The sequence below is a fragment of the Odocoileus virginianus genome, chromosome 9 (assembly GCF_023699985.2).
Source record: "Odocoileus virginianus isolate 20LAN1187 ecotype Illinois chromosome 9, Ovbor_1.2, whole genome shotgun sequence".
Lineage (NCBI taxonomy): Eukaryota > Metazoa > Chordata > Mammalia > Artiodactyla > Cervidae > Odocoileus > Odocoileus virginianus.
In genome coordinates, this window is record NC_069682.1 from 34,575,298 (window position 1) to 34,602,464 (window position 27,167).

Below are 27,167 nucleotides of genomic sequence, written 5' to 3' on the forward strand. Positions count from 1 at the left end.
ATAGACTCGTGGCCAAGTTTAGGAACTTCAGTAGGTTCAGATTTTAATCACATGTCCACCAGTTCATTTTCCAGCTGCATAAATTTACATAAGTTGTTTAGCCTCTCATAAGCCCCTCTATGAAATTTGGTTAATATTAACAGCACCTATCTCAAGGGTTGGTGTGAGCATATAATGAGATGGTGCTAATTTGTGATCAAAAGATGATAGCTGTGATTAGCAATATTTCATTCTGTAGTATATAATTACAAAGTGACTGATACTGATTTCTGAAAATTACCTGTTTTAGCTCTTTTATTCACTGTTGTCCTTTAACAATTTGACACATATGTCATGAACACATTTAGTTGAGTAGGTGTTTTATTTTCCCTGTAATTTTGCCAAAACAATACAGTTTTAAAAATTAAATGCAAGCCCTAACATTACCGATGGCAGTTTTGCCCCACCTCACCAAGTCTCAGTCCCTCAGAGGCATTATTCACCAATGCTTAGCTGTTCCTGTGTTAACTCCATATTTTAAAATAATCTGTGTATGCTGGAATGTGCTATTCCATCTCAGATAGAGTCTATTGGCTTTCTTCTATGGAGGATGAGAATTTAACTTCTTCAGATTCAATGCACACACACACATACACACACACACATTTGTATTCCAGTTTTTGAATACCACAGTCCCCATTATACCTGGGGAATACATTCCAAGATCCTTAGAAGATGCCAGAAACCACAGATACCAAATCCTACAGATACTATGTTTTTTCCTATACATACATACTTATGATAAAGTTTATTAGGCACAGTAAATTAATAACAATAATAGAACAATTGTAACAATATACTTTAATAAAAGTTAAGCGGCCTCTCTTCTCTATCTTACTCAAAAGATCTTACTGTACAAATTCAATGCCTTTTCTATCTTAACAAAGCTGTTATCAGTCAGTCTGGGCATAACCTTTATAGTTTGATTTGCCACAGCAAAACCAGGGCAAGTTTTTTTTTTCTTCACAGTTTCATAGATAGAAGATTTGTTCTTACTGGAAATCCTAGCAACTGCATATGATTTTTTTCTTTCCTCATTAAGTATATAGCTTTCATCTTTTCACTTAAAGGAAGCACTTTGTGGCTTTTCCTTGGCATATTCAAATTGTCAGCATCGCTACTCATGTGATTTGGGGCCTTATTAAATAAAACAAAAATTACTTAAACATAACCACCATGATACCTTGACAGTCAGTTTGATAACTGGATGACTGAGGGACAGACCCGGGATAGAGTGAGATGTTGTGAGATTATTATTGCTACTGATGGTATGCATTATTATGATGATAATATTATTTTAATAATTTCTTTCCCTGTTCTCTGTTTTCTGGAGACCTATCAGTTAGCTGTTGGGCAAATTAGAGGATTAATCTTTATAGTTTTATTATTTTTCCTTGTTTCCTTTCCATATTCTTTGTCTTTTTGTTCTGCTTTTTGAGAAGATTTATGTGTGTCCATATATCCATCTGGGCTTCCCTGGTGGTTCAGTGGTAAAGAATCCACCTGCAATGCAGAAGATGCAGGTTTGATCCCTGGGTTGAGAAGATCCCCTGGAGAAGGAAATGCCAACCCACTCCAGTATTCCTGCCAGGGAAATCTCATGGACAGAGGAGCCTGTTGGGCTACGGTCCACGGGGTCGCAAAAGAATCAGACACGACTTAACAACAAAAACAAATATATCCATATATATGTTATCTGTATGCATACATATATGTAACTGAAGCAACTTAGCATGTATGTATGCATATAGATAACATGTATATGGATATATTTGTTGTTGTTGTTTAGTTGTTAACTCGTGTCTGACTCTTTTGCAACCCCATGAACTGTAGCCCACCAAGTTCCTCTGTCCATGGGATCTCCAGGCAAGAATACTGGAGTGGGTTGCCATTTCCTCCTCCAGGGGATCTTCCCGACTCAGGCATCAAACCCTCGTCTTCTGCATTGGCAGGCAGGTTCTTTACCACACTAGCACCACCTGGGAAGCCTATGTTGTGTGTATATATATACATTATTTTTTTTAAAGCAAGATCTCTTCCTTTTTCCTTTTGTATGGCATCATGCTCTTGTTTCATTGATGAGACTTCTATTCCCTGTAGAGTTTTCCTCCTAGTTCTTTTAAACTTTTGTTCTACACCCTGCATTTTCTCTTTCCCCTGAGTCCACTATTTTATGGTTTTAGTTAGTATATATTTGCTTAAACTTTTAGGTTACTTTTTCAAATGCCTGGTTATCTTTAACTGTCCATTTATTTTAAAAAATTAATTTGAACCTCTACATGCCTGAATGGAGGAGACACAGCCATTTGTGAGGAGTAACTCCCAAAGAACTGCAGGTCCCATTTCTTGATCATACCAGTTTCCCAAAGGGGCATATACCTACACCCAGCCTGGAGAGCAGCATCCTGCTGCTTGCACTTTGGGGTCTGGTCATGGGAAGAGAATGTTATGGTACCGTGATGAGATCATTTTAGTGAATCCCCACTTTTAATATGACACCTATTCCCAACTCTTTATGTGTTTGTTATCTCCAATATGGAAACTTCCTGGTTCAATAACCAGAATAGTAACCCCAGTCGTTCTTCACGCAGACTTTCAGTCCCTCTCCTCACCATTGCCGTAGCTGGTGCCTGTGACTGTGGAATCTTCCTGGGATGCCACAGTCTGAATCAGCTTCATCTTCTCGGCTCTCCCTCAGCACGCACTTCGGTTCCACCTTGTCAGTTCAGCTACATCAGTGACACATTCTGTATGTGGTAAATAACACATCACATGAAGTTGACCCTATTCACAAGCGTTTAGGTGTGCAGTACAGTGCCAGTAACTATAAGCAGATCTCGATAATGTTTTCGTCTTGTGTGGCTTAAACTCTCACAGGACAGCAACTCTCCTTTCCCTCTTCCACAAGCCTTTGACCACCACCATTTGACTTTCTGCTTCTATGCGTTTGGCTACTTTAGATGCCTCCTATGAGTGGAATCAGGCAGCCTTTGTTCTTCTGTAAGTAATTTATTTCTCTTAGCATAAAGTCCTCAATATTCACCCATGTTGTAGCACATGACAGGATTTCCTTCTTTTTTAAATTTGTTTTAGACTTTTTCACTACGTGTTTCATGCTGCTATGTGCATACACGCTATTGCTTTTTTGGGATAGCTGCCAGAAACAGAACTGATGGGTCAGAGCTGTATTTTGACCCTGGACTGAGGGTTAGGCTTCATCCCACAGGAAGTGAACGTGGGTCTTTTGTGTTTTAGAAAGTGTAACAGAGCCTTGCTCTCACCCTCGGAGTCACCCAGAGGAAGTTCGCTGGTGGCCTTACTCATTACAATTTGTCCTCATTTCCCCCTTTTTTTTCTTGTTTGTCCCCGTTTAATTTTATCCCATTTTGCAATAAACTCACTTCCCAGCTGTTGAGATACTTGGTCTCCAGTGTCTCCAGCATCAGTGATCACCTGTTACTGCTGTTCACTAGGCTGAACCCCGCACCCACTACACCCAGAGTCATGAGCAATGGAATAGAGTAACGAGATATGAAAGTCCCAGTGGACCCACACCTGAATGGTGTGGAGCATATATAATAAGTAGATGACTTTGCTCCAGAATCCTTTGATTGGGGAAATACTCCAACATCTTAGATCTGTCTAAGACAAACAGAAGATTCTTCATTTATTCCTTCCTCCCTTCAGGAGGTGATAATGAGGTACACTTAGTGTCAGGTATTTAAGGTGAAAAATATACCTAAATAATTGCCCTTCTCCATGTCCTGTGAGGCTGTTTAGTCATCCAAATAGTTGCAAGTAAGGCATAGCAAATAATAAACTCCCAAGTCAACAGTTGGGAGACCCTGTGTGTCCTGCAAAAATCAACTGTTTTCTCATTTGCTTCTCAGTAATCTGGCCAGATTATTCCTCTCTACACACTGCACTTTAACTTGCTCACACCTAGCAAGTGATGCAAACACTACTTGGAGTCAACTCTAATGTTCTGCCATCTTTGCCTTCTCTCTCTCTTCCCCAGAGACTTTATAGCCTTTTTAAACCATTTCATTTGAATGTAAAGTGGCCCTGGTGAAGCTCACCATCAAGCCTCTTGATTTGGGTCCAACTGGACATGTGATGCCCTACAGCTGATTGACCACCATGTTGATGACCCAACTGCTAGGCAGACTTTGGGGAAAACCCCTTTATCCTCCTAACTGTGCAATGGAATTAGACAACACCCCAGGCTACAGTAGATCCACAACCAGTGTCAGTCCTCCTGGAACACCCTTCTTGTCTAGACACTTCCCTGGGCCCTGATGATGAGTGCAGGCCAGAAGGAAAGACAATGAACTTTGAAGTCAGGCACACATGTCCCCTTGGGAGAAAACCTTAATAAGGTCAGAATCCCAGACATGGGTGCTTTTATATGACTAGTTCCAGTCTTTGCTGTACCTGCCTCCCCATGGTGATGCTGAGAATGTCTCAAAGACTTCCCATCTAGTTTGTTATTCTACAAAGTGGGGCAGCTAGTCCAGGCATATAAGTGATCCTATGCAATGTTCCTCTTTGTTCTAATTCATCTGCCCAATTAACATGGCTGGGATGGCTTCTTATCTTTGGACAGTCTTTATCATATACTCAGTTTTAAATCAGCTACTCCCTGCAGGTCACTGTGAATCCCAATGCCTACTTCATCTGTTGGCCAAGCAGGTATTTAAATATCTTTTCTTCAGTTCAGTTCAGTTCAGTCACTCAGTAGTGTCTGACTCTCTGATGACCCCATGGACTGCAGCACACCAGGCTTCCTTATCCATCACCAACTCCCGGAGCTTGCTCAAACTCATGTCCATCAGGTCAGTGATGCCATCCAACCATCTCATCCTCAATTGTCCCCTTCTCCTCCTGCCTTCAATCTTTCCCAGCATCAGGGTCTTTTCTAAGGAATCACTTCTTTGCATCAGGTTGCCAAACTATTTGGAGCTGCAGCTTCAGCATCAGTCCTTCCAATGAATATTCAGGATTGATTTGCTTTAGGAAGGACTGATTGGATCTCCTTGCAGTCCAAGGGACTCTCAAGAGTCTTCTCCAACACCGCAGTTCAAAAGCATCAGTTCTTTGGTGCTCAGCTTTCTTTATAGTTCAACTCTCATATCCATACATGACTACTGGAAAAACCATATAGCCTTGACAAGATGGACATTTGTTGGCAAAGTAATGTCTCTGCTTTTTAATATGCTTTCTGTGTTGGTCATAGCTTTTCTTACAAGAAGCAAGCGTCTTTTAATTTCATGGCTGCAGTCACCATCTGCAGTGATTTTGGAGCCCCCAAAAATAAAGTCTGTCATTGTTTCCATTGTTTCCCCATCTATTTGCCATGAAGTGATGGGACTGGATGCCATGATCTTAGTTTTTTTGAATATTGAAATGTCTCTGAACCTTAAACCTTGCCCTGCCACTCTTACCTGACTCCCACGTATACTGTTCCTGCCTATGGACAGAGGCTTTCTCTGGGAATTGCAGGCGAATTCTCCATGATCCTACTTTACTGTAATTATTATGATGCCCCAAATAAACCACTCGACTATTGTCCTTGGATATACTGCCCCATCCCTGCATCCGTTCTCAAACCCTGAGCTCCCCAGTGTAGTGTGCATAGCCCATAACAGTACTCTCCTGCCCTGTGATGTTCTTTATTACTCTGGCTTCATCTTTCAGAAATTTCCCATGGTGTATGCTCTACCAAGGGAAGGGAATATTTTCTTATTTTCCAATGTAGTTAGGGGTTTTAAAAATTATCTATTTATCTATCTATCTATCATCCTATAATACTTAAGGACTTGAAGGAGGCGGGAAGGAAGTGGCTCTCAGGGTGGTATTTGTGCTGATTCCTAAGTGACATTAAATATGGAACATCGATTTCTTCCCTTGGCTTGCTTGCTTTTGGCCCAAATATAATCTCCAGGATATGGCAAGCTTGTTCAAGGAAAGAAAGAGGGACGCGCCCCATTGTTGAATCAAATGCAGATAAGCGCACACCAGATAATACCTCTGCCTCATCTTTTTTATGTAGCTCAGGATAAAAAGAAAATCTCCAAAGGAGGCCTAGAGAACAGCCACATTAATTAAAGGAAAGTTGTTTTTTTTTTCTAAGAAGTTTCTAATAATGAATGGACCAGCAAAAGAGACTCATTAGAGGAAATATTTCCTTTGAAAGGGCATACATGCTGTGAAAAAAGTGTTATGCCATTTTTTGTTGTTGTTTTTTTTTTTTTTTAATGAAGTAGGACCTTTTGTCTTTTTCCTGTTTATCACACAGGCTGGAGAAAATGAATCTGTGTGAGTCTCGTAGATATAGATAAGCTACCATGACTTGAAGATTATTCACATCCCAGGTTACTTATTTCTCCCTATTAGGGAAATTTTTTCTTCACTGCTCATGGCCTTGCCTGAAGGATGATTAGAACAGGGAACCCCTTTAGGGAGTCAAACCTAAGTACGGGGCTTTGACTTCATCATCCCTGTTAACTGGTCAACCACTTGCCAAGAGCGGCTTTTGTGGGTCCTGCCCCACTGACCAACTGGATGGGAACCTGATCTCATCGCTCAAGATGCTACAATCAAACAGGAAAGGAAAAGATGCTACAATAGCAGAATGCATGAATGCATGTATAGATAGATACAGAGATATAGATACATAGATAAAGAGACTAAAGAATAATTGGAGAATAAACTCTGTAGAGGACCTATAATTTTAAAAAATATATTCACAGGTAGGAGAGCTTAAAGTAAGTGAACCCTTAAGGAGATTTCAAGGAGGTAGGGAGTAATGTCTAGTATTTGCAGGATAAATGGAGATTGCCTTTGGATTTCATTTCACCACCCCACTCCCATCATGATGGTTACACCCAGAAACAGCCCTGGAATCTCCAGAAGAAACTGGCCAGTCCAATGAATGCAGTCACTGCTGGACCAAAGGAAGAGATGCTGAGGCGAACTGCCTCACATTGAGTACCTAGGCATGAGATCAAGCCTAATTTCTATTTCTCTACCAAGCCAGAGGATGACCACTGTATGATTTTAAGGATAAGCAATTTTTGACAGGTGTTTAAGCCTTCAGTTCTTGGGCTGAAGAACGAAGTCTATAGTGATCTTGTCACCCTAAGGAAAGAGGCAGAGGACAGTTAGATTTCAGGTGCAGCCCCTCCAGCTGCTGTGCATACTGTGCTAAGTCGCTTCAGTTGTGTCCAACTCTGTGCAACCCCATGGACTATAGCCCTCAGGCTCCTCTGTCCATGAAGTTCTTCAGGCAAGAATACTGGAATGGATTGTCATTCCCTTCTCCAGGGGATCTTCCCAACCCAAGGATCGAACCCTCATCTTATGTCTAACCTGCATTGGCAGGTGGGTTCTTTACCATTAGCACCACCTTCCAGCTGCTACCACTCCTTAAATTGAATTAGCAGCTACACCCAGACCAGGATCAGCAGACTGAGAAATTACTAATCTACTTTGGTTCTATGCAAGTCTCTCTTTATGGGCACAAGTGAACAAAATGAGCCTCAGAGAAATTTTCTGACTTTCCTGAGATTATCCAGTTTGCTACTGCTGTTTCCATAGCTGGAACCCACATCTCCCATCTCCAATGTGTATGGCTCCACTGGTGTTCTCAGTTGGTATTTAGATCTTTGGATGGCATCCATGTATATCCATGGTGCACCCATGGTACATTCACAGAGTATCCATGAAGCAGCCATGTAGCCCTACCTCTCTTGGGCGTTCCATAGTATTAGCTCTACCCCCACCCCCATCACCATCTCGGTGAGTTTAGGAGTTTACAGAGCTCTTCATCTCCCTGAGCACTGTGTGAGATGAGCCAGGAGGTGTCATTGTCCCCACTTTGGGAACATTGTTCCCGCTAGACAGAGACTGAGGTTTGTGGAACCAGCAAGTCAAGGAGTAAGAATAGCATGCAGGTTTTCTGTGATACCAGTCTTGGCCTCTGACCACTCTTTAACTAACAGGACTGACCCTAATCTCCTGAGACTGCCCCTCATACTTGGCTAACTATAAGGTCCAGCATGCTCTTCTTGGCAATGGTTTTCATCCTATCCATGAAAGCATTTCTCATTTTTCCCTGAGCCATTTCCTAATTGCTACCATGGCCATTTGACTCTTCCTTCCAGGAATCACATCCTCTGCCCTTTCCCTGTCATTTCCTTGCAAGCTCTAAGTCTGTCTACAGCGCTGAATTCTTGAGGAGACTGTGTTCTGAGCTCCCCCTTCAGAAAGAGTGGACAGAGTGGCCTCATGAGAAGAGTAACCTCTCAGACCAACACTTTGGGGAATTTCCAAAGCCTAGCACATACACTGGACTTCTTTGGTCCTTGGCAGCTATGACCCATCAGTACAATGAAAGAATTAGGAGTGGAATTTTCCATCTTCTGGATCTAGAAGTCAGAATGTGGTGTCCATCATCTAGGCTCAAGCACATCACAGACCCACCTGAAGCTCAGCACTGGGTCCTCAGAGGACACTTGAAAAATAATTTTACTAGCAGAACCCATAGGAACTGCTGCAAATATTCCCCTATGACAGCAACTGCAGATTTATCATTGGTCTTTTCAGTTAAATTGTATTTTATATAAATTTTAATTGATAGAAAATATAATTTTCAAAGCCTGCAGAAATCGCATGCATATAAGCAAAGATGGTCAGGACTTTGTTCCAAAATAAATCTCCACTCTATTGTTCCTGTTTTCTCCATCGTGAACAAGCTTTGCATAATGAGGGAACTGTGCTTCCTGGAGCCCCGCTGCCAAAAATTAGCAATAAAAGAAGACCTCACTACCTGGCACATGTGGCTACTCAAAAATTATCTAAAATAAAAACAAACCAGAATCAGGATAATAGTGTATAACAAAACCCAGACATCTCTTGAATAAAAGGTTAATCAAATGCTAATGTTAAATGAAAGAGCTTCAAAGGCAGGAGGAAGAATGTTGAAGATAAATGGGAAAATTAGGTGCAGCCTCCATGCACTGGAGAGCAAGCTCTCTGCACAGAATATTTTTTTAAAAGGAAATTAACCTTTTCTTTAACACCTAGAATGTGTCAGATGCTTTATAAGAAATGTACTAAATACCGTTCCCGGAGCTTAGGCTTAAAAAAAGAAAAGCCACTAAGATTCATTTGAAGGGAGAAAAATGTAACAGTTGCTGCAATGCTTTGAATATTACCCTTCAGCCATATTTCAGATGTTAACATATAAATCCTGGTTTTGTCAAAAATTCAGTAGGAGTTTGCAGTGTCTTTAAGCCCACCTGTTTTACTTCCTGGATTGCAGACTGGTCCTGGCCTCACTTCCTAGCACTCCCAGCCTTTGTCCCCACCTTGCTGGAGAAGTCATGTTCCTAGTCTATATATGTCAGTGTTCTCCAGAGATACAGAACCAACAGGCTGCATATATAAAGAGACAGAGATCTATCTCAAGGCATTGGCTCACATGACTGTGGGGATGTAGGGGACTCACAGTCCTAAATCTGCAGGGCAGGATGGCAGGCTGGAAATTCCAGCAAGAGTTGATGGACAATATTGAGTCTGAAGGCACCCTGGAGGCAGAATTTCTTCACAAGACCTCAGTCTTTGCTTTTAAAACTTTCACCTGATTGGATGAGGCCCACCCACATTATGGAGAGTAATACACTTTACTCAAAGTCTACTGATTTAAGTATGAATCACATTTAAAATATACTCTCACAGCAGCATCTAGACTGGTGTTTGACCAAATATCTGTGCACCATAACGTAGCCAAGTTGATGCACAAAATTAAAACCATAACATGGTCCAATGGGCAAGGTCAGCAAATCAAAATAGCAATTGATGTGTGGGAGTGTTTGGGAGGATAGCCAAGAAAAGGTGATGAATTAGAGAGTAAAGCACAGCAGAAAGAGGGTCAAGAAGGGGCATTTCAAGGATTTTCAGGTTCAGAATGCTTTTTTCTATTGCAATACAATTGCTTTACAACGCTGTGTCAGTTTCTCTTGTAGGGCAAAGTGAATCAGTTTTACATATGTATGTATCCCCTCCCTCTTGGAACCCCCTCCCCTACTCCACTCCACCCAACTAGGTCATCCCAGAGCACCTGAGCTGAGCTCCCTGTGCTATAGAGCAGCTTCCCACTAGCTAGCTATCTTACACTTGGTAATGTATTTATGTCAGAGGGAGTGTGTGTGTGTGTGTGTGTGTGTGTGTGTGTGTGTGTGTACACGTGCGCTTGCACATGTTGAAGTGGGGAGAGGACTCCTGTGATACAAATGACACTGAAGAAGTAACAGGCCAAGAAGGAAGAGGGTTATCCTTTCGTGTCCACTGTGACTTGCTACTTAGGCATAGAAGCCAATGTGGGTGGATATTTTTTAACAAGTGTCTTGGTAATCTCCATACTTACTGGAAGTGAAAGAGTGAAAGTGTTAGTCACTCAGTCATGTTCAACTCTTAGCGACCCCATGGATTGTAGCCCACCAGCCTCCTCTGTCCATGGGATTCCCCCGGCAAGAATACTGGAGTGGGTAGCCACTCCCTTCACCAGAGCAAGAGGACCTCGATTCTCCAAGAACCAGGAGCTTCAGGAACAGCAGTGCCACTAGCAGTCATAGTTGGTGCTGTTTCATGGTAAAGTGAAAGTGAGAGTCACTCAGTCGTGTTGGACTCTTTGTGACCCTGTGGACTATACAGTCCATGGAATTCTCCAGGCCAGAATACTGGAGTGGGTATCCGTTTCCCTTCTCCAGGGGATCTTCCCAACCCAGGGATCGAACCCAGGTCTCCCTCATTGTGGGTGGATTCTTTATCAGCTGAGCCACAAGGAAAGCCATGTTCCATGGTAGACAGGTACCAAACCCACAGCTCCTTGCAGGTAAAATTCCCGTCAGTGGCCGTCCAGTGTTCCTCAAGACACCCTGCGGGGAGGCCTGGAAGGCTTAGGGAGGCCTAGGGAAGCCTGGGGAGGCTCAGCAGCCTCTCCACTACCCCCCATCCTCCCCCACACAAGCCACAGCATGTGCGTGTGTTATGGGCTAAACTGTATGCTGCCAAAATCTAATGGGTCCTTGGTAAAGAATCTGCCCACAATGCAGTTAACCCAGGTTCCACTCCTTGGGTCAGGAAGATCGCCTGGAGAAGAAAATGACAACCCACTCCAGTATTCGCTTGGGAAATCCCATGGACAGAGGAGCCTGGCAGGCTATGGTCCATGGGGACACAGAGTCCTATACAACTTAGTGACTTCAACAACAGCAGCAGAATCTAATGAAGCAGTCCTAACTCCAGAATATCTGAATATAACTCTATTTAAAGATAAAGTCTTTAAAGTTCTACTTAAGATAAAATGAGGTCATTGGGATGGGCCCTACTCCCATGTGACTAGGGTCCTTACAAATGGAGGCCCTTAGGACACAGACACACCCAGGTCTAAGACTATGGAGAAGGAATCTACAAACAGCCATCTGCGAACCAAGGAGGAAGACCTTAGAAGAAACCAACTCTGTCGCCATCCTGGCCTCAGACTTCTGACCTCCAGAACTGCAGGAAATTAAATTCTGTTATTAAGACACCCCACCCCATGGTATTTTGTTATGGCATATGTGCACACATGCTCAGTAATGTCCAACTCTTTGAGACCCCATGGACTGTAACCTGCCAAGCTCCTCTGTCCACAGGATTTTCCAGGCAAGAATACTGAAGTAGGTTGCCATTTTCTACTTCAGGGGATCTTCCTGATCCAGGGATAAAACCTGTGTCTCTTGTGTCTCCTGCATTATTGGCAGGCAGATTCTTTACTACTGAGCCACCTGGGAAGCAACCCTAGCAAACCAACACACCCAGCTTTACTCTAAATCAGATTATAGTTAGCAGTTGTAGAAGAATGCAGGCAGCTCTCCTAAAAGGCTACAAGAAATAAAAAGTTCTTGGTCTGTGCTATTGGATCATAGAAGGATTAGTTCCTTCTGTGAAAGGGAAACATACACATGTTTCTACAGAACACCTTGTGCCTAGAAGGAGACGTCTCATTTAATGCAAAAGAACAGCAGCAGAGTCCCAGGTAATGCTGAACGAACAGTGATCAGATTCCTCACCATTTTGAAGATAAATTTATGCAGTGCTGTTGCCTTTCAACTTTGCTTGATCTTATGAGCTGGTTGGCTTAATCAATATTTAGGTAGAAGAGCAAAATGGGTGGTGGAGTTGGTCTTTTCGAAACCTAAATTTGTACATCTAAAATGAGCTTAATTCATTTTGTGTGCAAGAAGTACAAGACCCTTATGCTGGGAAATATTGAAGGCAAAAGGAGAAGGGGACAGCAGAAAATGAGATGGTTAGATAACATCACTGACTCAGTGGACGTGAATTTGAGCAAATTCCAGGAGATAGTGGAGGACAGAGGAGGCTGGCAAAGAGGGTTGCGAGTCAGGCTCAACTCAGTGAATGAACAACAATACAAGAGGTAATAGATGTATATTGGAGGGTCTATATGACCCTCTCTTAAAAAGTAACACCCTGATTATAAGAAATGTTCTGCCGATTGTCAATAGCTGGGGAAGTTGTACATGTGTGTGGTGGGAGTGGGGATACATGGAACCCTCTGTACTTTCCACTCTGTTTGCCAAGAACCCAAAACCTCTCTAAATAATAAAGTTTACTAATTTTTTTAAAGTACTGAAATAGTAACAATTTAAAAATACTTTTACAATTAAAAAAGGAAACCTTTTATTTATTTATAAATCAATAAATTTTTTTTAAAGTCTAACTTTTGTCTTGATTAGCACAGGCTGCTGTAATAAAATGCCAGATTCAGTGGGTTAACCAGCAGACACTTATTTTTCATGGTTCTGGAGGCTGAAAGCAGCTTGGGTTCTTGATGAGGGTCCTCCACCTGCCCATAGCATCACAAGGGCTCCTGTGTCCCCTACCTTTGGTCTCCAACGTTTGTCAGTCACACTAAAGCTTTGCCAATACCAGGTCTTCCAAGGCTGAACCCCACTTTCTGCCTCCATCACTGTGCTCTATCCACAAGAGGTCTTTCCCAAGGCTCAGGTCTGGAAACGTGATGCTCCAAAGACCTGGACCTTTCATCCAGTCTCCTATGGTGCAGACACAGACACTCGGTGGAAGAGACTGGCCCAGAGCCCTCTGCAGTTAGAGATGTCTGGTCCAATAGCCTTTTCTGCACAGACCCAGGACTGTGTGCGTGCATGCTAAGTCACTTCAGTCGTGTCCGCCTCTGTGACCCCATGGACTGTAGCCTGCCAGGCTTCTCTGTCCAAGGGGGTCTCCAGGTAAGAGTATTCGAGTGGGTAGCCTTTCCTTCCTCCAGGGGATCTTCCAACCCAGGGATGGAACCCATGTCTCCTGCATTGGCAGGCAGATTCTTTGCCACTAGTACCACCTGGGCTTCCCTGAGCTCAGCTGGTAAAGAATCCACCTGCAATGCAGGAGACATGGGTTCGGCTCCAGGGTCGGAAAGATTCCCTGGTGAAGGGATAGGCTACCCACTCCAGTTTTGATGGGCTTTCCTGGTGACTCAGATGGTAAAGAATCTGCCTGCAATGCGGGAGACCTGGCTTTGATCCCTAGGTGGGGAAGGTCCCCTGGAGGAGAGCATGGCAATTCACTCGTGCTCTTGCCTAGGGAATCTCTACGGACAGAGGAGCCCACAGTCCATGGGTTCACAAAAAGTTGGACATGACTGAGCGACTAAGCATACAAAGCACCACCCGTGAAGCCCAGACCTAGGACTAGCCACACACTTTCCAGGGTCTCTTATTCAAAAATTATTTAGAATCTCAATGATAGTGGCACAGAACCAATTAAACCATGGGCAGGGTCCTGTGTGAACATACGAGTCATACAGGGGGCCCAAAACCCACCTGTGTAGACCCCTCCTCTCCCAGAGAAATCCCAGAGAGGCAGGTGGGTGCTTTCGAAACAAGGGCATTTCAGCTAAAGGAGCTCGAGTTGGACCCCAGCTCTGCTTCCCACCTTCTGTGTGCCTCACAGGAAGTGCTCACCCCTCTGGTCTGAGTGTCTTCACCTGCAGAATGTAGGTGAGATGGCAAGTGTGCGGCATGTGAAAGGTGCCCACCAAGAGCACTTCTTTGCCCTCCCCCAACCTTCCTCCACCGTTATCAGTTATCAGTTTCTTCCCCTTCAGACTAGAAGAACCAGGACATTAAGCTTATCCATTACTGGGAAAAGCTGAAATTCATACCCTTAAAATATTGGGTCTTCCCCTTCAAGATTTACATCTTTTTGTGGGAAAACGTCATAGTTTTCTGTATTTAGTCTTTATGTATTTCCTTGGTTCCCAGGGCTTTCATCATTTGGATTGCTAGTATGAATACTTTCTTTTTACTATTTTTTCCCAAAGACTATAGTTAGTGTGCAGGAGAGCTATGAAGTTCTTAAATGTTGACTTTCTCCAGTTTGCTGTAGCTTACTATGATAGCCTATGAAATGGTTCTCTTGAATTTTCTAGGAAGAAACTCAGATGAAGTATATAGATAATGATCATTTGACATATCTTTTGTAAAATTTATATCTCCTACGTTTTTCTTGACATTTTGGTTACAACCTCCAGAGAAATGAACGAAAACTGTCAGTAGGGACATCCCTGTGTTGTTCATGATTGTAATGAGAGTGCCTCTGTTTTGTTCTTTATATCCTTTGGTGGTGGTTTAGTCGCTAAGTCGTGTCCAACTCTTGCAACCCCATGGACTGTAGCCTGCCAGGCTCCTCTGTCCATGGGATTCTCCAGGCAAGAATACTGGAGTGGGTTGCCATTTCCTTCTCCAGTGGATCTTCCCAACCCAGGAATCAAACCTGGGTCTCCTGCATTGCAGGCAGATTCTTTACCAACTGAACTACTAGGAAAGCCCTTATATCCTTTGAACCTTATACCCTTTGAACCTTATCAGATAAATCAAATATATTTAAAATATTTATCTATATGATTACAATGTTTGTTTTTCCTTTAAACAATTAATTTAATAAAGTATATTATGTTGTCAGATTTCCTAAATATAAAAGCACACCCAAATTGTTGGATTAAATTTTACTTTGTCATGAGATATTATGTTTATTATTCTCTGGATTTAATTTATTGATATTTTATTTAGATTTTTTGAAATCTGTATATTCCTAAAATGTATTTGTCTGTGGTTTCCCTTTTTGTCAATCTTTTTCTTAAGAACTGTTAAGTCTATAAAATGAACTGGACGCTTTCTGTTTTGTAATGCTTCTTAACAAAAGAAAAACATGCTCCTTGAAATTTAATGTAACTCATTTTAAAACAGGTTTATTCTTGTCAGTCTTTAGAAATGTATCTTTGACAACTTTTCTGCTTCTGCTTCTTTTTAAATGCATATTGCCTATTCAGACTTTCTACCACTTCCTGAGCCCATTTTGGTAATTTATATATTTCTTGAAGAGTACTTATTCACCTCAAGTATCAAATTTGTTGCTGTAAACCTGTGTAAAGTATTTTATCATTTAAAAATCCCTTTAGTATCTATAATTATATGCTTTTATTTATAATGTACTATATTGCTACTTTTTCTCTTTCATTTTCTTTTTTATTATACTTTCAAAAGGTTTGTCCAATTGCATTAGCCTTTCAGAAAACCAAAGCTTGGGTTTATTTGTCAATACAACTCTCAGAGGGGAAGGATTTGGTTTCTGTTTTTATCTTGATAATGTTTTATATTGTTATTTTATCTTAATATTTCCTTATTTCTCTTGAAATTATTGCTTTTGTTTTTTGAGCTAGTGCTATTTTGTTTTATTTATTATTTTATTTGCAGTAAAAGGTGTATATTTCCTATTTATATATATACTTTATTAAAATGTCTTCCTTTGAATCAAGATTTGGATTCATCTCACAGACTTTGTAAAGTGATCTTCCATCATTATTCCCTTCTCCGTAGCCTACAATTATTTTGAAAGTGATATTTGAGGAAAATATGCAGTAACTCCTTGACAATCGCAGTTTTCCACAAAATAAAATATAATAGTATAATAAAATCTGATGTGTTCCTTGTGATACATAAGTCCTCTGTATCCTTATGGTTTTTGGCTCTTCCTAGATTGCCGGTTTTTGAAGAAAGTATGTAAAGTCTCCACTGTAACTGAGGTCCAGGTGACCCTTCCTTTTATTGCTAGGAATGTTGATTTGCAATCCCAAAGCTATGATGAATGTGTAAAAGTTTTTGATTGTTGTAGCTTCTAGATCAGGGTTCCTTTTAATATGAAATAGCTCCTCTCGTCCCTTTTAGTCCTTTTCACATAGTTTCTCTTCTCCTGATATTAACATAACCAGCTCTGTATTTTTGAGAAGGTGATCATTTTGCATTTGTTTGGCAAATCTTTCATCATCTGTTTTCAGATTTTCTCATATAGATGTGTCTGTTGCTGAGTGTATAACTGGCATTCCCTTTGTTTTATTCAGCTGGACAAACTTGTCTTTTATTAGGTATCTAAATCGTTCATATTTATGATGATCACTGATTTACATGTATCTTATTCCTCTCATATTAAGTCATCTGTATATTATACTTTTCTATTATTTCCTTTTTTCCCTTTCTAATCTTTTGCTAGAAAACCAACTTTAATTTTATTGCTTCTACCCTCACACACAAAGCTTAGTTCCAAGTTAAATTTAGGGGTGGTTTTTGTTCTTCAGTTGCTAAGTTGTGTCTAGCTCTTTGCGACCCCATGGATCGCAGCATGCCACTTTCCTCCACTCTTTCCCAAAGTTTGATCAAATTCATGTCTATTGAGTCAGTGATGCTATCTTACCATGTCATCCTCTGCCACCCACTTCTCCTTTTGCCTTCAGTCTTTCCCAGCATCAGGGTCTTTTCCAATGATCAGCTCTTCACATCAAGTAGCCAAAGTATCATATCGGGAGCTTCAACGTCAGCATCAGACCCTCCAATGAATATTCAGGGTTGATTTCTTTTAGGATTGACTGGTTTGATCTCCTTGCAGCCCCAGGCAAGAACTCCCAAGTCTTTAACACCATAATTCAAAAGCATCAATTTATTGACACTCAGCCTTCTTTATGGTCCAACTCTCAAATTCATACATGACTACTGGAAAAACCATAGCTTTGACTGTATGGACTTTTGTCAGCAAAGTGATGTCTCTGCTTTTTAACACACTGTCTAGATTTGTCATACCTTTCTTTCCAAGGAGTAAACGTCTTTTAATTTCATGGTTGCAGTCACTGTCCACAGTGATTTTGGAGCCCAAGAAAATAAAATCTGTCACTGCTTTCAGTTTTTCTATTTGCCATGAAGTGATGGGACCAGATGCCATGATCTTAATTTTTTGAATGTTGAATTTCAAGCCAGGTTTTTCACTCTCCTCTTTCACCTTCATCAAGAGACTCTAGCTTCTCTTCACTTTCTGCCATTAAAGTGGTATCATCTGCATATAAGAGGTTGTTGATATTTCTCCCAGTAATCTTGATTCATCCAACCTGGCATTTCACATGATGTCCTCTGCATAGAAGTTAAATAAGCAGGGTGACGATATACAACTTTGTTGTACTCCTTTCCCGGGCTGGAATCAGCCAGTTGCTCCAGGTCCAGTTCCAACTGTTGCTTCTTGACCCACATACAGGTTTCTCAGGAGACAGATAAGGTGGATGAGGTGGTCTAGTACTCCCATCTCTTTAAGAACTTTCCTCAGTTTGTTGTGATCCACACAATCAGGGTGGCACAGTGGTAAAGAATCCTCCTGCCAATGCAGGAGACTCGGGAGACCCCAGGGACGTGTGTTTGATCCCTGAGTCAGAAAGACCCCCTGGAGTAGGAATGGCAACCCACTCTAGTATTTTTGCCTGGAGAATCCCATGAAAAGAGGAGCTTGGAAGGTTATAGTCCATGGAGTCACAAAAGGGTCAGACATGATTGAGTGCACATGTACTCGCACAAAGGCTTTAGCATAGGCAGTGAAGCAGATATTTTTTGGAACTCCCTTGCTTTCTCCATGATCCAATGAATGTTGGCAATTTGATCTCTGATTCCTCTACCTCTTTGAAACCCAGCTTGTACATCTGGAAGTTCTCAGTTCATGTACTGCTAAGGCCCAGCTTGAAAGATTTGGAGTATAACCTTACTACCATGGGAAATAAGACAACTATACAGTAGTTTGAACATTCTTTGGTGTTGCCCTTCTTTGGGATTGGAATGAAAACTGACCTTTTCCAGTCCTGCGGCCACTGCTGAGTTTTCCAAATTTGCTTACATGTTGAATGAATCCAAGGTACACAATCTCTTTTCCTCTGAATTCTGTAAACCTTATTCTGTCTTATCCTAGCATTTAATGTTTCAAATAAAAAGTTCTAGAATCTAAGAATATCTAGGTCCATATTGATTCTCCCTCCTTGGTATAATTTTTGTCTAAAAGTTTACATAAGTTTATCTTTACCCTGAAACTTTAGAAATTTCTCATGGCATGATTTACTTCCAGTAATCCTGTCTACCATTCAGTGAGAGTTACCAATCTGCGAAACAAAGTTTCTGAGATTAAACATATTTTGCTTACTGTAGTCCATTGCCTCTGTTTTCTCCTTCTCAGTGATATGTTACAGACGTGAGATACTCTGGGTCCATGTCTCTTACCCCTACTTTCTTTATTACTTTTCTCTCTCTTTGCACTGTTCTCTGAGAGAGTTCCTTCAATTCACCGACTTATTTATTAACTTGGCTTTTAGCAATGTCTATTTTATTCCTAAATTAAATCAGGGACAGTAATTGTTTCAAGTTTTTTTAAAGGTTCTCTTTTTCCTGTTCATTCTTTTCTCGTGGCAAATGGTTCTTGTCGTCTTGATAGAAATACTCCCCAGATTTCATTGAGGTTATGAATTCAAAATTGGGATGACCGCCCCTGCCTTTGCATTTGCTTCAGTAAGGTCCACACTTATATTCAGGTAACATTTATGGAGAGTTTAATGTGTTCCAGAGGACTCCCCAGGTGACTCAGTGGTCAAGAATCCAACTGCCAAGGCAGGAGAAGTGGGTTTGATCCCTGGGTCTGGAAGATCTCCTGGAGGAGGAAATGGCCACCCACTTCAGTATTCTTGTCTGGGAAATCCCATGGACAGAGCAGCCTGGTGGGCTGCAGCCCACGGGGTCACAAAGAATGGGACATGATTTAGTGACTAAGCAGCAATGTGTACCAGATGTTGTTCGAAATGCTTTAAATGTCTTAACTTATTTAATCCCAGACAACCCTTGCAGTTATTATTACCAAACTTTCACAAGCAAGGAGAGCAGGGCAGAGCCTGGGTGCCAACCTGGCCATCTGGCTCTGGAGCCCTGAAAGCCCCACCACCCACCGAGAAAGGCTGGTTTGCTCTTTATGCTCAGGTAGGTGTCTTTTTTCAAGCTGCTGCTTTTAGAGACATATGTCCATGGTTTTCCTGTTACCTGCCTTGTTTTCATAAATAAAATGCAAAATGTAGTCAGATCCATAAACAGTATGACCTGCATGCCTGCCCCTCCCTAAGCAAGATAAAATGATCGCAGAGAATCTGGGAGGTGCTTGTTTCAAGAGTGTTGAGCCCCAGGGCAAAGCTGTGCAGCTTCCAGAGAACAGGGCTCAGAGCCCATCCAGAGCGTATCCCCTCCCCCGCCCCCCACCATCCCGGGATCTGTTGTCTGTCCGATTCATGGCTCCTGCCCCTGATGCCTGCTGGGCAGAAATGCACCTGTCAGTGCAAAGCAGCAAGGCTGCCGGAACAAAGCAGGCAACTCCCTTGGGGCAGAGACAGTGCAAGGAGGGTTAGTGCTGGGGGCAATAAGCAGGACAGCACCAGAGTCTGCTGCATCTCACACCAGACTCCCAACATCCCAGAGCAAGACAGGGCAGATCTCTGATTCACAGAAATCATGAAACCTAAATCATGGGCTCATTTTCATCTAAAATTATAAAAAAATATTACCAATTTTTAAAGATAGATAATAAATTCAAAAGCCCCTAGATGTGACACTTTGTTGACACCCCACCTTTGAGGCAGACAAACCATATGTGCCCCATCACCCTTCGCCTGGACTCACCTTGATGCCATCTGTTTCCTGTCTCCCAGAAATTCTTCTGACCTGGCCTATCAAGTTTGTCCTTCTGGGTTTTCAGCTCTGTTGCATATTTAACTTTACATTTACATTCCTTTGGTTATTTCAATAGAATTTTTTGTAGGGAGGGAAAAAGAACTCGTGAGCTCAAATCATTGCTTTGAAAGTGGGTTTTGTTGTATTTCTGGCATGTTTTGTGTTGCATATTTTTAAATTAATTATCATAATTTTTCTAATCAGAAGGAGAAACTGTGGGAGGGATTTCATTATGCAAAATCAGTCAGTCAGTCAGTTCAGCCGCTCAGTCATGTCCATCTCCTTGTGACCATGGACTGTAGCACTCCAGGCCTCCCTGTCCATCACCAACTCCCACAGTTCACTCAAACTCATGTCCATTGAGTTGGTGGATGTCATCCAACCATCTCATCCTCTGTCATCCCCTTCTCCTCCTGCCTTCAATCTTTCCCAGCATCAGGGTCTTTTCAAATGAGTCAGTTCTGCACATCAGGTGGCCAAAGTATTGGAGTTTCAGCTTCAGCATCAGTCCTTCCAATGAATATTCAGGACTGATTTCCTTTAGGATGGATTGGTTGGATCTCCTTGCAGTCCAAGGGACTCTCAAGAGTCTTCTCCAGCACCACAGTTCAAAAGCATCAATTCTTCAGTGCTCAGCTTTCTTTATATTCCAACTCACACATCCATACATGACTACTGGAAAAACCATAGCCTTGACTAGATGGACCTTTGTTGGCAAAGTAATGTCTCTGCTTTTTAATATGCTGTCTAGGATGGTCATAACTTTTCTTCCAGGGAGTAAATGTCTTTTAATTTCATGGCTGCAGTCACCATCTGCAGTGATTTGGGAGCCCAAAAAAATTAAATCTGTCACTGTTTCTACTGTCTCCCCATCTATTTGCCATGAAGTGATGGGACCAGATGCCATGATCTTAGTTTTCTGAATGTTGAGCTTTAAGCCAACTTTTTCACTCTCCTCTTTCACTTTCATCAAGAGGCTCTTTAGTTCTTCTTCACTTTCTGCCATAAGGGTGGTGTTGTCTGCGTATCTGAGGTTATTGGTATTTCTCTCAGCAATCTTGATTCCAGCTTGTGTTTCATCCAGCCCAGCTTTCCTCATGATGTACTCTATATATAAGTTAAATAAGCAGGGTGACAATATACTGCCTTGACATACTCCTTTCCAGATTTGGAACCAGTCCGTTGTTCAATGTCCAGTTGCTTCCTGACCTGCATACATATTTCTCAAGAGGCAGGTCAGCTGGTCTGGTATTCCCATCTGTTTAAGAATTTTCTAGAGTTTGTGGTGATCCACACAGTCAAAGGCTTTGGCATAGTCAATGAAGCAGAAATAGATGTTTTTCTGGAACTCTCGCTTTTTCGATAATCCAACGGATATTGGCAATTTGATCTCTGATTCCTCTGCCTTTTCTAAAACCAGCTTGAACGTCTGGAACTTCATGGTTCATGCAGTGTTTAAGCCTGGCTTGGAGAATTTTGAGCATTATTTTACTAGTGTGTGAGATGAGTACAATTGTGCAAACTACCACACAAATGCAAAATCACCTCAACCTTAATGGTTTTGGTGAATTCACTTCTATTTTAAATGGTAGACATTAGACCCATTGGTGACAGCTCCTAACACGTTCACGTGTGTTTCAAAAAACTCCATTCATTGGCCCAAAGATGTTGCATGAGAGTAAAATTTTGCTGCAGACCATGCAGTAATATACTGAGAGAACGACCTTAGCTTAAATGATACTTTAAGTGGCCCCTTTGTATTTGTATATTTATTTTTAAGAGTATTTTAGAGGATCAATGTCTTCATGACAGTGGAATTTAATTACATTTGCATATGTTCCTGGTAGCTCAGATGGTAAAGAATCTGCCTGCAATGCAGGAACCTGGGTTCAATCCCTGGGTCAGGAAGATCCCCTGTAGAAAGGAATGGCAACCCATTCCAGTATTCTTGCCTGGAGAATTCCATGGACAGAGAAGCCTGGCAGGCTACAGTCCATGGGGTCGCAAAGAGAAATGACCAAGCGACTAACACACACACACAAGCTACATTAATTAAGCATTGGCATTTGAGCAGAGAATTTAGTGAATGCACAGAGTTGCAGAGTACACGCTGAGTGTTGTACACAATGGTACAGTCAAGTTCAAAGTCAAAAAGATCTGTTTATATTAGAGACATAGGAAGAGCCAGGCTGGCAGGAGTAGAGGGAGCAAAGGACGACAGGGGATTGAGTGTCTAGTAGAGACCTGGGATCTTGGCAGCGATAGCAGTGAGCTGTGATTTACTTTGAAGAAGGAAGTGAGAAGAGATGGGATTTAGGAGACTAGTTCATTGACTTCCCTGAGACTGAAGAAGAGGGTGGAAATCACCAGGAAGATACTGGTGTGTGGCAGGTGCTGTGGCTGTCTTTCTGGGAAGAGAGGACAGGGAGATTGTTCAGTGAGAGAGCATCATCTGGACAGCTGGGAACGGATTTGTCAGGAGGGGGCCAGACCCAGGGCCACCATCTCTCCAGTGCTAGCTGGAAGTGAGCTTGAGGGGGGCGGCTGGGTGCTTCAGCCTCTGGGTTGGGTTCAAGTCCATCCATGAGTCCCTTTTTCCCAGAGTAGTGGCTCTCTGGAGCCTCCCCTTTTCATGGTGCTTCATCAGCTGGGGTTGCTATAACAGAAATACCATAGACTGGGTGACTTAAACAATAGACATTTCTTTCTTTCTTTTTTTCTTTCTTTTAGTCTCAATTCACTTTTATTTACTTATTTATTAAATTTTTTATTTTGTATTGAGGTATACCCGATCAACAATCACAGACATTTATTGCCCACAATTTGGGGGACTGGAAAGTCTGAGATCATGGTGCCACACAAGTCAGTCTCTCGAGGGTCAGCTTCCTCTTTCTTAGATGACTGTCTTCGGTGTCCTCACTTGCCAGGAAAGCAAAGAACCCTGTGGGCACTAATGCCATTCCCAACGGCCCCACCCTCATAACCCAAGCACCTCCCAAAGGCCCCACCTCCAAACACCATCGCATCACACTGAGGGTTAGGATTTCTGCATATGAGTTTGGAGGGGAGACAAATGTTTAGTCTATCACACATGTCAAATGGCAAGAGTGGACTATGTACTTTGCCATAGTATTATTTGGCTCATGGTTAAAATTCTTATATCATCACTGTGAACACAATGTCTTAACAATAGAAAGTCGTATCATTCAATGCTTTTTGCCCTCAAGTCTACTTTGTCCAATATTAATTTATCACCACCCTTGCTCATATGAGTACATGAACCAGATTTGTCTTTGCTAATCTCTTTTATTTTTTGCCTACCTGAGTCAATTTCTATTTTATGTAATATTTTTAAATAACATATAATTCAATTGGGGGTTTCAGTCTCAACTAAAAGTATTTTTCTTTCAGTAAAGCACTCTAAGGCATTTTTATTATTAGAATGAATACATTTGTTCTTATGACTTTTAGACTAGCTCCTTTTTTTCCCTTTTAAATTTTACAGGTTTTATTTGTATTATTTCTTTTTCTTCCTCTGTGCTTTAAAAGCTACAATCCATCTTTATTCTCCTTATGGTTACTATAAAAATTTTTAATTATATAGATCCGTTTTACCCTAATTATAACATATCAGACTTCCCTGGCAGTCCAGTGGTTAAGACTCCACACTTAGAATACAGGGGGTACCAGTTCGGTCCCTAGTGGAGGAACTAAGATCCTACATACTTCATGGCCAAAAAACAAAAAGCAAAATCTAATCATACAAAGTCTACAACTAACCCATATTTATTAAACCATTCCTGAAACAGATAACAACTTTCTGCATGCTGTTACTTTCTCTCTGCTTGGCTAGCTTCCAATTTAAATTGATGTCGATGGGGGGCAGGGGGTTAGACTTAGCTGAAATCCACCCCACTCCTCACCAAATCATGGACATTTTATAATTTCACTTTAGAGCAACTGTTCTCACCAGCAGGAGAGGTGATGTGGGCCCCGAGGGGACAGTCAGCAATGCCTACAGACAGTTCAGATTGTCCAGTCACTCCTGACATCCAGTAGTAGAGACCAGGGATGTTGTTCAGCCTTGTCTGGTGCCCAGGACAGAGCCCACAGCAGAGAGTTACCCAAACCCCAAAGGCCAATAGCATTGAGCTTGAAAAACTGGGCACTAGAGATTTTGTTCCTGTGACAGTTATTTTAAGTTAATATTATGTATCATACGTAAATTATTTTTGCTGCCAGTATTTTAATACCCTCATTCTTAAAGTTTTTAATTGCTCTTTATCCTGTGACTGGCTAGAAAATGTTTTCAAGTCATGTTTTTTCAGAGACCTTAGAGAAGAGCTGTATTTTCTGAGGCTCCTAGTGCTAGAGTGCTTCCCACAGACAAGCTCTCCTGAAGGAGTGTGAGTCGTGCTGCTACGAACACAGGGGTACACACACCTTTTCAAATCAGCGTTTTCGTCTTTCCTGGATGCTTGCCCATCTGTTGTCTCTTATGCAATTATATTCTCTATGGGTAGTAGCCTGAGGTCTTACATATGTATTAATAACACAAATATTTAAACTATGATGTTTAAGATATCATTGACACCTTAATGGTATTTCAGATTTTTTATGTACAGAACGTTTAATTTTTAATTTACGATCTCCTCCTTTACTTTCTTTTTTTATACAAAGGTTATTTGTTTTTGGTTGTGTGGGCTTTTCTCTAGTTTCGGTGAGCAGGGACTACTCTCTAGCTGCAGTGGGCAGGCTTCTCATGTCAATGGCCTCTCTTATTGCAGAGCACAAGCTCCAGGGTGAGCAGGCTTCAGTAGATGCAGCAGGCAGGCTTCAGTGGCTCTGGCTCCCGGGCTCTAGAGCTCAGTAGTTGCGACACACAGGCTTAGCTGCTCCACGGCATGTAGGATCGTCCCGGACCAGATATGGAACCCGTGGCCCCTGCATTGGCGGAAGGATTCTTTACCACTAGACCACCAGGGAAACCCTCCTCCTTTACTTTCTTCCCAGAATGCCCTTCTTCATCCTGAGATCAGATATTTTCCTAGTTGTCTGCAGTTACATGTTCATATGCAATAATTTTCACCTAACAGGATTCATCAGGGTGTTTGTTATGAAATGATCTCAAACAATTCATAGTTCTCACAATATGATTTAGTAAACAATTCATCCTTGCCCCTCTGATTTGAAATGCCATGTTTATGACGTGCTAAACACAAGGGCCAGTTCCGGAGTTTATGTTTTGTTTCATCAAACCTAACTTTTCTTGCGCTAATCTCTCAGTTTTAATTATTTTGGCCGTATAATAGCTGCCAGTCGTCCTTCACTACAATCACTGCTAGAAACCGTCCTTTTTAGCTTTTCTAACTCATTTATTCTTCCAGAAGAATGCCTGTAATTTTATCCAATTCCGAAAAATATCCCTTGGAACTTTAATTAGAATTGCATTAAATTTTGAAATTAATGTGTGAAGCATTGACCCCTTTGCAATACTGATTTAGCTTCCATTTCTCTTTTCTACCCTCATTTTTATATCTTCATCATTTCCTCTGAGTTCAGGAAGAATTTTTCAAATTTACCTTCTCCCTCCCTAATCCGATTTTCAACATTATCTGCCCTTCTCCTGGCATGGCAGTGTTGAATTTAATAATCCTGTTCTGCTCTTCATGCAATCTTTCCTGATATCAGAGCAGTCCCTTTTGAGGACTGTCAGCTCTTTCACAAACCTGGTTGGGAATTAGAAACACTTCACTCTCCCATCCCTTGCCACGGATGTGTTTTGGCAGAAAGCATCAGCGCTAAGTCTGTCATGAATGACCCAGGCTTCCTGGGGTCTGCGGAAGCAGGTGTATCATCCTCCCTGGCTTGCACCAACTGCCTCCCCTAGAGACTGGTCTATGTACCTCAGGCCTTAAGGAAGGGAGAAGTGAAAAGCTGAGATTCACTCTGGTTTGATCCTACCTGTTCAGAGACCCAGGGGAAGACGCCCAAGCTGGAGGCACAGTCATTCAGCCAACCCCCTGCCCCCTTGGCAGAGCAGCCACGAATTAGCCCCAGCAGGGTCTTCCAGGCTCCTGGATTCAGCTGTCCTCATTACAAGTCCTCAGGCCTGTCCTCCCGGCAGGGCCATCTGCGCCCGTCTGGCTCAGAGTCTGCACTGCTGTGGGCGCCTGCTCCCGAGTGGGCGGCAGTGATGGGATTAAAGTGCATCTCCCAGGGCCTGGTCGGCTGAGTCCTCCCTGACGGCTGCTGCCCAGCCCATCCGCACTGAATCTGCCAGAAACGACTGGCAGCTTCTGGAACATTCCTTAGTTTACAGCCAATGCATTAGTTTCTCTGTTCACATCCCTTCTGGTGATCTCCCCCGCAGTTGGGGAGGATGAGATTTTGGTATCTGTGTCCAACCCACTCTGTGGACACTTGAGAAGTTCAGAGGTGGTCAGGGGGAAGGAATATAAAAAAAATTAGCATATTCTCATTCTTCTCATTTCTTATTTTCAAACTTTTTTGATTAATAATGAAATATTTTAGTAATATTATCCAAAATAATTCATAAAATATTTCAGTTGTCCTAATGTAAGTTCTGATTTTACTCACTTGTAAACAAACCTTTGAAAATCAATTTAAAAAGCAAATGAAGTAAGTCAGAAAGAGAATAACAAATACCATATATTAACACATGTATATAGAATCTAGAAAGATGGTACTGATGAACGTATTTGCAGGGCAGCAATAGAGACACGACATAGCAAACAGACTTGTGGATACAATTGGAGAAAGAGAGGGAGGGATGAATTGAGAGAGTAACTTTGAAACGTATACACTACTGTATGTAAAATAGATAGCAGTGGGCATTTGCCATATGACTCAGGGATCTCAATCCCGGTGCTCTGAGACAACCTAGAGGGGTGGGATGGGGTGGGAAGTGAGAGGAAGGCTCAAGAGGGAGGAGACATTTGTATACTGTTAGTC

The 27,167-nt window shown here is 41.9% G+C and overlaps 1 protein-coding gene across 1 annotated transcript in view; it reads left to right on the forward strand.

The window, feature by feature from the left end:
- The window catches only part of PCSK2 (proprotein convertase subtilisin/kexin type 2), a 231,432-nt gene that overhangs the window by 45,619 nt on the left and 158,646 nt on the right, over window positions 1-27,167 (forward strand).